The following is a 13,956-nucleotide window of genomic DNA, read 5'->3' as shown; positions in this document are numbered from 1 at the left end:
TTTGCCACAAATACGATGTCAACTACATGATCATGCAAGGCAATATGATAATGATGGAGCGTGTCATAATAAACAGAACGATGGAAAGTTGAATGACAATATATCTCGGAATGGCTATGGAAATTCCATAATAGGTAGGTATGGTGGCTGTTTTGAGGAAGGTATATGGTGGGTGTATGGTACCGGCGAAAGTTGTGCGGTACTAGAGAGGCTAGCAATGGTGGAAGGGTAAGAGTGCGTATAATCCATGGACTCAACATTAGTCATAAAGAACTCACATACTTATTGCAAAAATCTACAAGTAATCAAAACAAATTACTACACGCATGCTCCTAGGGGGAGGGTTGGTAGGAGTTAACCATCGCGCGATCCCGACCTCCACACATAAGGAAGGCAATCAATAAATAAATCATGCTCCAACTTCATCACCTAACGGTTTACCATACGTCATGCTACGGGAATCACAAACTTTAATCCAAGTATCTCTCAAATTCACAATTAATCAATTAGCATGTCTCTAATATCACCATATTCATATCTCAAAACAATCATAAAGAATCAAACTTCTCATAGTATTCAATGCACTTTATATGAAAGTTTTTATTATACCCATCTTGGATGCCCATCATATTAGGACTAATTTTATAACCAAAGCAAATTACCATGCTGTTCTAAAAGACTCTCAAAATAATATAAGTGAAGCATGAGTGATCAATAATTTCTATAAAATGAAACCAACACCGTGCTCTAAAAAGATATAAGTGAAGCACTAGAGCAATATTGTGTAGCTCAAAAGATATAAGCGAAGGACATAGAGTATTCTAATAAATTTCGATTCATGCGTGTCTCTCCCAAAAGGTGTGTACAGCAAGGATGATCTTGGTAAACTAAAAAGCAAAGACTCAAATCATACAAGACGCTCCAAGCAAAACACATATCATGTGCTGAATAAAAACATAGCCTCAAGTAAAGTTACCGATAGACGAAGACGAAAGAGGGGATGCCTTCTGGGGCATCCCCAAGCTTAGGCTTTTGGTTGTCCTTGAATTTTACCTTGGGGTGCCTTGGGAATCCCCAAGCTTAGGCTCTTGCCACTCCTTATTCCAAAATCCATCAAATCTTTACCCAAAAACTTGAAAACTTCACAACACAAAACTTCAACAGAAAATCTCATGAGCTCTGTTAGTATAAGAAAATAAACCACCACTTTAAGGTACTTTAATGAAATCATTCTTTATTTATATTGGTATAAAACCTACTGTATACCAACTTCTCTATGGTTCATACCCCCAGATACTACTCATAGATTCATCAAAATAAGCAAACAACACACGAAAAACAGAATTTGTCAAAAATAGAACAGTCTGTAGCAATCTGTAACTTTAAAATACTTCTGTAACCCTAAAAATTCTGAAATAAATTGGTGGTCGTGAGGAATTTCTCTATTAATTATCTGCAAAAAGAATCAACCTAAAATGACTGTCCAGTAAAAAATGACAGCTATTCTCGTGAGCACAAAAGTTTCTGCTTTTTACAGCAAGATCGCAAAGACTTCACCCAAGTCTTCCCAAAGGTTCTACTTGGCACAAACAGTAATTCAAACATAAAACCACATCTAAACAGAATCTAGATGAATTATTTATTACTAAACAGTAAAAAAAATATTGGGTTGTCTCCCAACAAGCGCTTTCCTTTAAAGCCTTTTAGCTAGGCGTTGATAATTTTAATGATGCTTACATAAAAGAGAAGAATTGAAGCACAAAGAGAGCATCATAAAACACATAACAAACACATCTAAGTCTAACATACTTCCTATGCATAGGCATTTTATAAGCAAACAAATTATCAAGGCAAGCAAAAACTGCCATATGCAAGGAAGAAGAAAGAGACGATAGCAATCTCAACATGAAGGGAGGTAATTTAGTAACATGAAATTTTCTACAACCATATTTTCCTCTCTCATAATAATTACATGTAGGATCATAAGCAAATTCAACAATATAGCCATCACATAACATATTCTCAACACGATCCACATGCATGCGAAGTTGACACTCTTCCAAAATAGTGGGATTAACATTAACTAAAGTCTTGACCTCTCCAAACCCACTTTTATCAAAAAATTCATAAGACTGAACATTCTCCAAATATGTGGGATCTAAAGTTGACACTCTTCCAAATCCACTTTAAATATTATTGAAAACATTATTATCAATCTCATATTCATCATGGGGCTTAAATAAATTTTCAAGATCATAAGAAGATTATTCACCCCAATCATGATCATTACAACAAGTAGTGGACAAAGCAAAACTAGCATAAAAAAGCTTAGGGATTTGCATATTATTAACACAATTGACATCAATAGAATTTATAATAAAATCATTGCAATCATGCTTTTTATTCAAAGATCTATCGTGAATCACTTCATAAGGTACTTCATCACAATTTTCAGATTCACGAATTTCAAACAAAACCTCATAAAGATAATCTACTGCACTCAACTCACTAGCGATAGGTTCATCATAATTGGATCTTTTAAAAAGATTAGCAAGTGGATGAGGATCCATAAAAAATTTAGCAAGCAAAGATGCAAGCAAAAAGAAGGCACATGGTAACACAAGCGAACAAAAGATCGAACGGAAGAAGGGCGAAGAGAAGGCAAAGGTTTTCGAAAATCATTTTAGAAGTGGGGGAGAGGAAAACGAGAGGCAAATGTCAAATAATATAATGCGAGGGAGAAGAGTTTATGATGGGTACTTTGTATGGCTTGACTTGATGTAGATCTCCCCGACAACGGCGCCAGAAATCCTTCTTGCTACCTCTTGAGCATGCGTTGGTTTTTCCTTGAAGAGGAAAGGGTGATTAGCACAGTAGCATAAGTATTTTCCTCAGTTTTGAGAACCGAGTTATCAATCCAGTAGGAGACAACGCACAAGTCACCTAGTACCTGCACAAACAATCAAGCACCTTGCAACCAACGCGATAAAGGGGTTGTCAATCCCTTCACGGTCACTCGCAAAAGTGAGATCTGATAGAGATAATAAAGTAATTATTTTTGGTATTTTTGTTGTATAGATTGGAAAGTAAAGATTGCAAAATAGTAAACGAGATGCCATGTAAATAAAAGAGATGTAATATAATAGGAAAGAGATCTGGGGGGCATAGGTTTCACTAGTGGCTTCTCTCAAGATAGCATGTATTACGGTGGGTGAACAAATTACTGCCGAGCAATTGATAGAAAAGCGCATAGTTATGAAGATATCTAAGGCAATGATCATGAATATAGGCATCACGTCCGTGTCAAGTAGACCAAAACGATTCTGCATCTACTACTATTACTCCACACATCGACCGCTATCCAGCATGCATCTAGAGTATTAAGTTCATATGAACGGAGTAACGCATTAAGCAAGATGACATGATGTAGAGGGATAAACTCAAGCAATATGATATAAACCCCATCTTTTTATCCTCGATGGCAACAATACAATACATGCCTTGTTGCCCCTGCTGTCACTAGGAAAGGACACCGCAAGATTGAACCCAAAGCTAAGCACTTCTCCCATTGCAAGAAAGATCAATCTAGTAGGCCAAACTAAACCGATAATTCGAAGAGACTTGCAAAGATATCAAATCATGCATATAAGAATTCTGAGAAGAACCAAATAATACTCATAGATAATCTTATTCATAAATCCACAATTCATCGAATCTCGGCAAATACACCAAAAAAAAGTTACGTCGAATAGATCTCCAAGAACATCGAGGAGAACTTTTTATTGATAATCAAAGAGAGAGAAGAAGCCATCTAGCTAATAACTATGGCCCCAAAGGTCTGTGGTAAACTACTCATGCTTCATCGGAGAGGCAATGGTCTTGATGTAGAAGCCCTCCGTGATCGATTCCCCCTCCAGCAGATTGCCGAAAAAGGCCCCAAGATGGGATCTCACGGGTACAGAAGGTTGCGGCGGTGGAAAAGTGGTTTCGTTGCTCTCTCTGGTGTTTCTAGGGTATAAGAGTATATATAGGTGAAAGAAGTACGTCGGTGGAGCTACAGGGCCCACGAGGTTGGGGGCATGCCTACCCCCTGGGTGCACCCTCCTGCCGCGTGGCCTCCTTGTGGAGTTCCAGACTTCAACTCCAAGTCTTCTGGATTGCTTTCGGTCCAATAAAGATCATAGCGAAGGTTTCATTCCGTTTGGACTCCGTTTGGTATTCCTTTTCGGCAAAACTCTAAAATAGGCAAAAAAAAAAGAAACTGACACTGGGCCTCCGGTTAATAGGTTAGTCCCAAAAACAATAATAAAAGAGCATATTAAAGTCCATTAAACATCCAAAATATATAATATAATAGCATGGAACAATCAAAAATTATAGATACCTTGGAGACGTATCACCAATCCTAGACGAGTGTAAAGACATTGGGAAATCAGCTGCCCGTGAGTTCACTATGGGAAACTTTTATATCTTACAGGAAGATGTGAAGAAGGCACGAGAGCTTGAGGTCCTTGAGAGACTGAGAGGAGCAGACAATCACAGATTCATACTGACATGGAAAGAAAATAGGGATATCAGATTCACTATGGACTACACCCCAGGTAACTCCGAGCAAACCGTGAAGTGCAGTTGCAGAAGTATGGATCGCAAAGGACTCCCTTGCAAACATATTCTTCACATTTTGATTTGGCTGCGCTTATGTGAGATACCAAAGTGTTTACTATTGTGGAGGTTCACCAAAATTGCAAGGGGTGGACTGCCCATGAAGCACACTAGCAATCTATTGCATGGGGATGGGCAGGTACTGGGGAGAGAGCTAGGTACAGCGAGTTAACTATCTTATCTGCCAAAGCATCTCATAAAGCATGCCATAAACCATTTTTATTCGATAAGTTGAAGGCGGCTCTAAAGGACAATGATTACACTTAGGAGAATGAGCATGATACAAAGCAATAGTTTGTGTTTGAAGATGCATTTGAGCCTAATCGAGATCATGTTCTGGTTCGTGATCCCAAAAAATTTCAACCAAGGGCGCACCAAAGAAGAATGTTAAAGGCCGCAGTAAGGATGGTCCCGATGTCACTAAAAATGGGAGACCTAAAGCTTTTGATGAGAAAAGTCTACGTCTATGTGGCCAGTGCGGTCTTCCGGGTCATTATAAGTCAACATGCCCTCAAAATCCTAAGTACGATTTTCGTTTGTTCATGTCAGTCATGTTGTTAAATATAGTTGTTTTTTTGTGGATTATCACATATCTTAATGTTTTTGTATGCAGGAACTTTTCTTGAATTCAGAAGTATGGAAGGTTACTTAGCCCTTCGACCAAAGAGAATTTGTTGATGGATTGCTTCCCTCTATGAGATAATTTTTTATTTCTAGATGTTAGATTGTGTTATACGAGACTTATTTATTTTGTTGATGTCAGACTGTGTTCTACGATACCGCTATGACTATTCTTGATGCCAGAAAATGTTATGCGAGATCTGTTTTCACTCTGTTTGTTTTGATATGTTGATGATGCACTGTAGACGATGTTGTCTATCGTTTTTTACTGTTGTTGTTTACTGCTGATGCACTGTAGCCGTCGCTTATTCCGACGTCTTTTTTATGTTTATTTCATTAAAAAACCCGACCAGTGCGCCGACCAGTCTGACAGTAGACAGACCGCAACAACGGCATGGGTCCCACAGGGTAGCGTCTGAAGGCGGTATCCAGCAGGTATATGAGAGAAGTACGACTGCGTGTGCGCGGCCGGCTATTTATGCCGATCGTCGCACCCTCTGTCGGGCGAGGTGGGACTAAACATAGCCGCACCAGTTCCCGTCGCCCCATGGGTTTGTTGGGCCGTCCGATGTCGTCACGCTGAAAGGTTTATTGGGATGGCCCACGCGGTCACGCACGTCACTCCCGACATGGCAAGCATGATGAAATGTTTAGTCCCACCTTGCCTACCGAACGGCGCACCGACCAGCTTATATACGCTACGTCGCGACTATTGGGAAATGTTGCATGGAAAACAAAAAAAATTCTACGCACACGCAAGATCTATCAAGGAAATTCATAGCAACGAGACGGGAGAGTGTGTCTACGTACCCTCGTAGACTGTAAGCGGAAGCATTCAGTAACGCGGTTGATGTAGTCGAACTTCTTTACGCTCCAACTAATCGAATACCGAAGGTATGACACCTCCACGTTCAGCACACGTTCAGCTTGGTGACGTGCCTGCTTTCTTGATCCAGCAAGACGTGAAGTAGTGGATGAGTTCCGACAACATGACGGCGTGGTGACGGTGATGGTGAAGTTATCTCCACCGGGCTTCACTTAAGAACTACAAAAATATGACCGAGGGTGTAAATGGTGGAAGGGCGCCACACACGGCTAAGCAATTGTCGTGGTTATGTGTGGCACCCCCTTCCCACATATATACAGGTGGGGGGAGGGGAGATGCCACGGGGCGCGCCAAGTAGGGCCGAATCCTACTTGGGGTCTTCCCCAAGCCATGCCCCCCTTCCTTATTTGAGTGCGGGAGGAAGGCAGGGGGAGGAGGCGCCCCCCACTACAAGAAATATGTCAACTAGTGACCTTCTGTCAGTGACCCTGGAAGAATTGGTCATAGAATATGTTTCTATGCTGTTTGATTCAAGCTTACTCTCGTTATAATGTATTTTGTTGCTGTTTTGCTACAAGCTGTGTGTTGATTTGATAACAGGAGTTTCCTTGTCCTGGTCCTATACTGCATTTTGACTCCTATGTTTCTATGCGCGTGTGTTTAATTGATGTTGTTTCAACTTTGAACTGCTTCTGCATATGGCCTATACTGCAATTGAGATTTAAATTTGTGGTTGTTCCTCTTTTACAGATGCTCAAGTGTGAAGTGTGAAGCAAGTGTGAAGCCGTGAAGTGTGAAGCCGTCAAGTTCTACTTAGTGAAGAGTAGCATATTGTAGCATATATGTATTGTAAAGATTGTAATAGATTTATTTAGTGGTATATTTGATGAAATTTATGTGTTCTTTTTGATTATGTATGTGATCTGAAAACTTGTGAAATGGAAACTTGACCAATGGGTCCACTTATGAAAATAATCTGTCAATTTTGTACATTTCTGACATGTGGGACCAATTTGAGAGATGATCATGACAAGTGGGACCCATCTGACTAGTGGGACCAGCTTGAATATATAATGGCTGAAAATAGAAAAGCAATAAATAATAAAAGGCCACGGGCCAACAATAAAAAAGGCTACAACGTTGGGCTTGGCCCATGAAGCCGACCAGAATTAACAAGGAAAAAATAATAAAAGGCTGAATTAATGGGCCCGGCCCATGTAAAACACCTAATCGGACTGGGCTGAATCTTGTGCCACATCAGCTTGCCACGCTCGATGCCTATGTGGCCTGGGGAGGTTGCTAGTGACCAAAACGCCACATTAGACATATTTTGGTCATAAACGTCTACGACCATTCCAGAAGAAAGTTCGCTATAGTTAGTTAATGACGGCCAACTTTTGACCTTATGTTTTTGGTCACAAATTGAAAACAGTGACCATTAAGTGACCAATAGTGGTGGTCACAAGTTGACATATTTCTTGTAGTGCCCCTTTCCTTTTTCTCACGAGGAGGGAAAGGCAGGAGGGGCCACCCCTACCCTTTCCTTCCCCTAGAGCTGGCCAACCAAGGGGAGGGGCGTAGTGGGCTAGTTTGTCCCCCCCCCCTTTGGCCCATTAGGCCCATACACTTACCGGGGGTGTCCGGAACCCCTTCCGGTGAACCGATGACTACCCGGTGCACTCCGAAACTCTTCGGTGTCCGAATACATATATCAATGTTTACCTCTCGACCATTTCAAGACTCCTCATCTTGTCCGTGATCTCATCCGAGACTCTGAACAACATTCGGTCACCAAATCATAAAACTCATATAACACTATATCATCAACATATGTTAAGCATGCGAACCCTACGGGTTCGAGAACTATGTAGACATGACTGAGACACCTCTCCGGTCAATAACCAAGAGCAGAACCTGGATGCCCATATTGGCTCCTACATATTCTACGAAGATCTTTATCGGTTGAACCTTATGACAACATACGCAATTCCCTTTGTTCGTCGGTATGTTACTTGCCCCAGATTCGGTCGTCTGTATCTTCATACCTAGTTCAATCTTGTTACCGACAAGTCACTTTACTCGTTCTGTAATACATCATCTCATAACTAACTCCTTAGTCATTTTCTTGCAAGCTTATTATGTGTATTACCGAGAGGGCCCAGAGATACCTCTCCGATACTCAGAGTGACAAATCCAAATCTCAATCTAGGCCAACTCAACAAACACCTTCGGAAATACCTATAGAGCATCTTTATGATCACCCAGTTATGTTGTGATGTTTGATAGCACACAAGTTATTCCTCCGGTATCTTGGAGTTGCATAATCTCATAGTCGAAGGAATATGTATTTGACATGAAGAAAGCAATAGCAATAAACTGAACGGTCAATATGCTAAGCTAATAGATGGGTCTTGTCCATCACATCATTCTTCTAATGATGTCATCTCATTATCAAATGACAACACATGTCTATGGTTAGGAAACTTTAACCATCTTTGATCAACGAGTTTGTCTAGTAGAGGCTTACTAGGGACACGGTATTTGTTTATGTATTCACACATGTATTTAAGTTTCCGATCAATACAATTCGAGCATGAATAATAAACCTTTATCATGATTTAGGAAATATAAATATTATTATTTTATTGTTGCCTCTAGGGCATATTTCCATAAGGGACTCCACTCGAGCTTCCCTACATACCCGATAGTTACTTGGCTGTCTTGGCCGCCCAGTTGGCCCGGTTGCCGCCGTGCTGTTTCAGAAACGTCGTTGGTGTCATGTTTGGCCTGATATCGACATGCAAGTAAGATACGCCGGTGCTCCGGGCGGGCATATCTTTTTGACAAAATATAACTTTGAAAAGCATCATCTGTTTTATTTTTTGTTATGACCAACAAAAAATTTAGTGCAATTATATATGCCGTCCGTGATTTGAACAGTATAAATGCAGGTAATTCAACATTATAGACGATGGCGGAAATATAAAATAATAATCCAAATGTCATCCTCAACTTAAATATTTCAACAAGTATTGCCTTCTCCATCAAAAAATATCAGTCTCAAAATAAATCAAAACATAATTTTAGCCTAAAAATATTTCTGTTACATAAAATTTACCGCATTTATTTCTTCTTTAGAAGTCGGGTAACTTTGCCTTTCACATCGTTGAGCGTGTTTCTCTTTAAAAAATAAGCTGCGCAATCATTAAGTCCCTCAATTTATCAATTGACTCCTATTAAAAAATCATATTAGTCCAATGTGAATTGTATTATATAATTAATTAAATTAAATATGCACATATGAAATAAAATCGGACCTGTGAAAATTGGCCTGTCCATTTTTCACCGTCCCAGTATTGAAAGCATCAAAGGACAAATATTCTACATGAGTTGCTGGTTCATACATAGAACGATTCATAATTATGCATTTCAGGTATGGTATGAAAATAATGTGAAAGTATATACATACCAATCTTTTTGTTGTGGCATCTTATACGGTCTAATAGGCCAGGTAGACACATTCAGATAATTCACAACACCTGTCGCATTTGCATCACGGATGTCTTCTCCAAGTGATTTCTCTGATCATATAAATGACATCATGGAAAGGATTTAAGTTAGTTTACTTAAGAAATGATAGTTTCAATAGGCCCATGTAAATGTATACCGTACCAGCTCCTCAACTTTCTCTCTAACATCACTGTCAAGTTCGCATCCCATCGAAGAATCAAGAACCTGAAACTCTTCCTTCGAGCGATGCATGACGACTGTAACCCAGTGGGTATTTCCCTTATTAAGAGGAATGCAAGTCTGCATCACAATGAATATACAATGCAATCAACACATATTTTATTATTTATATCGCATATATGCATACATTTAGCTAGTCGAACTTACCTTATCTTTTTTAAATACTCATCGGTGCATCTATTCACGGGTCCATTCTTCTTCGCCACTACTTCATTCTCATTATTTCTGGGCTCAATGTCTGGTCTAAATTCAAGTAACCAATTCACCAGCCATGTCGCCATTATATGACGATCGTCACCAACTACTTCGGACAGATACGATGAATAAGCATTGATGACATGAAAATAATGTAAAGGATGCATAACTATTCCAGTTTGCAGTGAATAGTAATATAAACACATCAGTAACTTACATCACCGGCTATCCATTGATGGTTAATAATCTTACAAGCCCTCTCTGCACTAAGACCTTCGCGCATGCCATCGTTGAATATTTCCTTCTTCCTATGTTTTCGTGAGTGCTCATAAGCACGGACAAACTTAACGGACGCTTTCACCAGATCATTGTCATAACTAGAATTTTGAATGCCTTCTTCCCCGAATAGTTCTACAACACATAACTCTAATATGTTACTAAAGCAATGATACATGCTAAGTTGTACGCGATAACAATTTCAACAAGATGAAAAATTAAAAACCCACTTGCTTTTGCAGAATGTTTTGCACGCTTGGTCAGTTGAGTAACCTCCAAAGGAGACTTCATAAGGTTTGGTACCTTGTACTTCTGTTTCCCATCAACCTCCTCCAGTACCTCATGTTCTCTGATAGAACCAACTGATCCACATGATGCGATTTCATCCGTTCCTAAAGATGTAATGAACTTCTTATCTGATACCTCAGGAACTTCGATAGGATCATCTTTATCACCCTTGAAACTATCTAAATATTCAGGTGTGCAATAATAAGGTCTCTTTTCTTCAGATGCATGAACATCATCTTCATCATCCTCTTGCAGATTCTTTTTTGCTGGCATTTTCAAATCATCCATATCAGCATGATATACCCATTCTTTACAGGGACTCCACCATAGTTTCTAGATTCACTACTATCACCATACTCATTTTCTTCTTCTTTTTCAATATCACCAGCTTTATAGAAGACACCGCTTTTGTTCAATTTCTCTATCACCCTCTGTGATTACAAATAATTTCTAGTTAGTTAGGTAACATATCCAAAGACAAAGTGAATGGCAGTAAAATGGAACTTCTACCTGTGTGCATAACTCTAGCAAACGAAGCAAATCCTTACGAATGTTCTTCAGCTCATTCATAATCCGTCAGTAATAGGGTTCTGGCTAGCGGAAGCCTCAGATATACTGACACCTTTTCTCCTTCTAGTTATGTTGACTTTTTCGTACTGGCTTTCTTGTTTTTTCAGCTTGTTCAACTCTAATTTTATTTAATCTATAATCTTCATTAATGGTGTCATCAATCTACAACATTAAGAATCATACATTAAAATTAAATTAACAATTAATTGCAGGAAGTAAATGCAAATAATAATACATTACAAGTATTACCATCCCAACACCACTACCATAATCAAAGTCGTGCCTGTCTCTCTTCTCCGCTTCATCTTCTTTCCAGTTCCTCATCAAGGGGCTCAATGGCGCTAACAGATCATATTTCGGACCGGTGCTTGGCTGCAGCTTCTCCCAATATAGATACTGGAAAACAAAAAAAACTTAGAATGTGTTAGACTAATGTTACATAATACAAATGTTTAATTTCATAAATAAATCATACCTGCAGAAAGGCTAGGTTTCCACATGTCCACTCCCTAACACGGCCGGGCTGCAAGACCATACCAATCTCCAACAAACAAAACCGCAAAGTGAACGCGTTCCAGTTGAACATTTTTATTGACCTGACATCTTGCACTAGCGCATAATAATTCTTTGAAATGTATTCATTAGACACTGGTGCAATTATAGTCCCCAACAGAATGAGAAACGCCATCCAAACAAATTAATCGTCTACATTTTTATTTCTCACAATCTTGTCAATCAGATCAACAAACATGATTTTACCATTCGTTCTATTAGCAAAACTAACTCGTATTTTTTTCATTGCTTTCCCTTGTTCCATACTCAAAAAACTAGAAACATCCACTCCTTCATTTTTCCAACCAAATATGGCAAACACATCATCAGGCCCCAGTGAAATAAACCCTTTCTTTCCAGCTGTCACTTGGATCATGATCTTTTTACTACTTGGATTGTAACCTTGAATCATAAACTGAAGCAAAATATCATGCATCTTCACCGAAGGTATTTTTAACATGCCCTCCATCTCCGTTTCATAAAATGTAAATTGCTGACTTGGTGTTAACTTATTAACAAGACTAACCCACTTTTCTACCGAACATGCAATCGCATCATCGATTGCCATGCTGCATATAATAATTTGTATGTCATGTTGCATGCAACTGAGGCATTATATTATGAGTGCACACTTTAAACAAAATACCTATCCGACGGCAATGGCAAAGCCCCACGGTGGAAGCTTTGGAGAGAGAGTGATGTGAACACCGCCGCTGACGACAGACGTTGACGGAGGACGTGGATCGCGGGCGGCGAACAACAGCAGAACAACACTACAGTAGAGCGGTCAGGTGTGGGCGATGGCAGGCTTCGGGTGTTGCGATCAGATCGGGCGCGTCGTCGTCACCTGTGAAAAATTGCATGCACGACATGAATGGGCCCCGACTTACGTGATTGACAGGAATATTTCCTCAGATAGCGACGATGCCTGGAGATATTACTCGCGTCGGGCCTACGGTGGTCAGTTGGCAGTCATGCCAAGCGACAAGATCTGGCCGTCTGACCGACGGTCTTGCTTTATTTAGTCCCACATTGCTTGATGTCGACGGCGTTGACTAGTTTATATACTTTTGTAGTTCAATTTTAATAAGTGTCTGTCTTTAATGTACTCTATTTGGAGGAGATTCACGGTCAGTAGGAGTCTTCTCCAATTCCAAACTAGCAAAGGGTCCTACTGAGAGTGCATCTTCTTCAAAAAGAAAACATTGATGATAGTCGTATTTTTTAATCATTTTTGAATGTTTGCACCAACATCATATACATCCGACATTTATTCTCAGTTTTTTTCCACGGGGCGGGGCCCCACACGCATTTCGATGCATGTCTCTACTTCGCATCCGTCAAACGGCTCAGTTTTTTATGACAGGCTACAATGACCGTGGCAAGCATGCACGCCAAAAGTTGTCACATTTCGACACTGTATGCATTTCTATGATTTTTCGGGCCGAAAAACCATAAAATACTGCCCGAACATGACGCAACGTGCGTTGGTTTCAGATTTCATTCATTTTTTGCGTGGGGTGTCGGGGTGGGGCCCCACACGCGCTGGCAAAAGTTGGGTACATTATGTGAATGCGCTCAGGTACTTCATGTGGAAAGTAGTGGTTTCGGTATGGGCGAAAGAGACCCTCCGATGCATATCTCTCTGATGACCCACAAGTATAGGGGATCAATCATAGTCCTTTTGATAAGTAAGATGTCGAACCCAACAAGGAGCAGAAGGAAATGACAAGTAGTTTTTAGCAAGGTATTCTCTGCAGGCACTAAAATTATAAGTAACGAGTAGTTTGATAGCAAGGTAATTTGTATCGAGCAAGTAACTGTAATGGTAACAAAAGTTCAGCAAGGTAACCCAATCCCTTTGAGGCAAAGGACATGCCAAAACAGTCTCTTATGATAAGCAAAGTGTTCTTGAGGGTACACGGGAATTTCATCTAGTCACTTTCATCATGTTGATTTGATTTGTGTTCGCTATTTTGATATATGGGTGGACCGATGCTTAGGTTCTGTTCTTACTTGAACAAACCTCCTAATTATAATTAACCCCCTCGCAAGCATCCACAACTATGAGAAAAGTATTAAGATAAAATCTAACTATAGCATTAAACTTTTGGATCCAAATCAGTCCCTTACGAAGTAGCGCATAAACTAGGGTTTAAGCTTCTGTCACTCGCAACCCATCATCTAATAACTACTCCACAATGCATACCCTTAGG

Source organism: Triticum aestivum, chromosome 2B (assembly GCF_018294505.1).
Source record: "Triticum aestivum cultivar Chinese Spring chromosome 2B, IWGSC CS RefSeq v2.1, whole genome shotgun sequence".
NCBI classification, from domain to species: Eukaryota; Viridiplantae; Streptophyta; class Magnoliopsida; order Poales; family Poaceae; genus Triticum; species Triticum aestivum.
This window is presented reverse-complemented; position numbering follows the sequence as displayed.